Source organism: Triticum aestivum, chromosome 5D (genome assembly GCF_018294505.1).
Source record: "Triticum aestivum cultivar Chinese Spring chromosome 5D, IWGSC CS RefSeq v2.1, whole genome shotgun sequence".
NCBI lineage: Eukaryota > Viridiplantae > Streptophyta > Magnoliopsida > Poales > Poaceae > Triticum > Triticum aestivum.
In genome coordinates this window covers 136,965,085-136,968,617 of record NC_057808.1, presented here as the reverse complement: position 1 = coordinate 136,968,617, position 3,533 = coordinate 136,965,085, and positions in this window count along the sequence as shown.

Here is a 3,533-nt window from a genome sequence, read left to right as displayed (position 1 = left end):
TTCACCCTCGGGGCTGAGGGTATGTACCAGTAGCTATGTGTTTGATCTCTCTCTCTCTCTTTCTCGTGTTCTTGATATGGCACGATCTTGATGTATCACGAGCTTTGCTATTATAGTTGGATCTTATGATATTTCTCCCCCTCTACTCTCTTGTAATGGATTGAGTTTTCCCTTTGAAGTTATCTTATCGGATTGAGTCTTTAAGGATTTGAGAACACTTGATGTATGCCTTGCATGTGCTTATCTGTGGTGACAATGGGATATTCACGTGATCTACTTGATGTATGTTTTGGTGATCAACTTGCGGGTTCAGTGACCTTGTGAACTTATGCATAGGGGTTGCCACACGTTTTCGTCTTGACTCTCCGGTAGAAACTTTGGGGCACTCTTTGAAGTTCTTTGTGTTGGTTGAATAGATGAATCTGAGATTGTGTGATGCATATCGTATAATCATACCCACGGATACTTGTGGCGACATTGGAGTATCTGGTGACATTAGGGTTTTGGTTGATTTGTATCTTAAGGTGTTATTCTAGTACGAACTCTAGGATAGATCGAACGGAAAGAATAGCTTCGTGTTATTTTACTACGGACTCTTGAATAGATCGATCAGAAAGGATAACTTTGAGGTGGTTTCATACCCTACAATAATCTCTTCGTTTGTTCTCCACTATTAGTGACTTTGGAGTGACTCATTGTTGCATGTCGAGGGATAGTTATATGATCTAATTATGTTATTATTGTTGAGAGAATTTGCACTAGTGAAAGTATGAACCCTAGGCCTTGTTTCCTAGCATTGCAATACCGTTTACGCTCACTTTTATTACTTGTTACCTTGCTATTTTTATATTTTCAGATTACAAAAACCTATATTTACCATCCATATTGCACTTGTATCACCATCTCTTCGCCGGACTAGTGCACCTATACAATTTACGATTGTATTGGGTGTGTTGGGGACACAAGAGACTCTTTGTTATTTGGTTGCAGGGTTGCTTGAGAGAGACCATCTTCATCCTACGCCTCCCACGGATTGATAAATCTTAGGTCATCCACTTGAGGGAAATTTGCTACTGTCCTACAAACCTCTGCACTTGGAGGCCCAACAACATCTACAAGAAGAAGGTTGTGTAGTAGACATCAGACACCTATAGAGCATCTTTATAATCACCCAGTTACGTTGTGACGTTTGATAGCACACTAAGTGTTCCTCCGGTAATCGGGAGTTGCATAATCTCATAGTCATAGGAACATGTATAAGTTATAAAGAAAGCAATAACAACAAACTAAACGATCATCGTGCTAAGCTAACAGATGGTTCAAGTCAATCACATCATTCTCTAATGATGTGATCCCGTTAATAAAATGATAACTCATGTCCATGGCTAGAAAACTTAACCATCTTTGATTAACGAGCTAGTCAAGTAGAGGCATACTAGTGACACTCAGTTTGTCTATGTATTCACACATGTAGTAAGTTTCCCGGTTAATACAATTCTAGCATGAATAATAAATATTTATTATGATATAAGGAAATATAAATAACAACTTTATTATTGCCTCTAGGGCATATTTCCTTCAAGGAGCGCGACCTACTTGAGGTGATTCGACCCGGTCTTCACCGTTTTTTTCTTTTGTCTTTTTGTTTGGTTTCTTTTCATTTTTCTTCTATGACCTTTTTCATTAATTTTCCATTTGTTTCATTATTTTATTTAGTTTATTTTGCTTCTTTTTTGGTTTTCTTTATTTATTTTTATTTTCATTCTAAATTTTTTGTATATGTTAGCAACATTTTTCTAATACACGTTTAACATTTTTCTAATACAAATATAATATTTTTTTAATACATGGTCAAATGCTTAACTATCATTTCTTCTATGACCTACTTAGAGCATTTTTTCTAGGCACATTTAACATTTTCAAATGCTTAACTAACATTTTTTAATTTCAATATTAATATTTTTCTAACACATGGTCAACATTTTTTCTAAACACTACATTTTTCAAATGCTTGATTAATATTTTTCATATACTTGTTCAATATTTTTTCAAATGCTTGATTAACATTTTCATATACATGAAAAAAATTCCATCATTTTTTAATACACGGTCAACATTTTTTCTAGACACATTTAACATTTTTCAAATACTTGTTCAGCATTTTCCTAAATGCTTGACTAACATTTTTATATATGGTCAAATTTTATCAATCATTTTTTTAATACATGGTCAACATTGTTTCTATACAAATTTAATATTTTTCAAATGCTTGATTAACATATGTCAAACACTTGTTCATTTTTTTTTCAAAATGCTTGATCAAAATTTTTTAAATACATGATCACATTATTTCAAACACATTTTTTGTATACATTTTTCATATACGTGATTAACATGTTCTCTATACACTTTTAAAAAGTTTCAAATGCTTTGTCAACATTTTTCGATTCTTTTTATGCAGTGTGATTTTGTAATAATTTATTTATAATATTTTGGATGTATAAACAAAAGTAAAAGATGAATTAAATAAATAATAAAAACCCAACCAAGAAACGAGGTTTTTGTTCCCGCGCGCCCGAGCAGGCCGAGCTCGCGTCACCCCTAGCGAGGGTTCCTGGTTCCCTCATGAGCGCGCTTAAAGCGGCTATGGTTTAACGTGAGATGTAGATGCGCCAGCGGTCGCGGCTATACGTTGCTTAAAGCGACCCTCATGAGCGCGCTGAATGGGCTGGTCCAGCGCGGGACGAGCGCTGCTCACCGGCACACTTTTTTCTTTTATTAATTTTACTAATATTTTAGAAATATGAATTTTGTTCCTTAAGTTTATGAAAATAACATCCACGTACGTGTTTAAAATGAAAAGCATTAGAAAATGTCCGTAAAATTTTAAAAATATATTCATATAATGTAAAAAATATATAAATAATTAAAAGATGTTTCATACTATTCAAAAAATGTATTCACATGTTTAAAAAATGTATTGTGTCATTTAAAAAAAATACAATGGAAAAAATATTCTCATAGTATAAAAAATGTTAAGTACCAGTAAAAATGTACTTGCTGTTTTAAACAAATATCCACGCGTTTTTGAAAAGTGGTCGTGCCATTTTAAAAAATGTGTATATAATGTTTAAAAATGACTGCTTAGGTTAAATAAAATGTTTCATGACATTACAAAATGTTCAAGGTGTATTTTAAGAAATGTCTGACATGTATTGAAAAAATGTTCAACAAAGTATTTGAAAAATGTGCAACGTGTATCAAAAGAATATTCCACATGTATATTAAAATGTACAATGTGTACTGAAAAAAGTAGACATGAGTTGGAAAAAATGGAAGAAAAAACCAAATAAAACCTATGAAAAGACGCAGAAAAACCAAAGCCAGCGAAGAAATGAAGAAAAACCGATGAAAAGACGTAGAGAAAAAACAAAAACAAAAACTTGAGCTAGATGCGCTACAATAGTGGCCAGCCCCTTCCCTCATGCCAAGAGGCGAGACCGAGTTACATCTCGCAATGGGTGAGGAAAAGC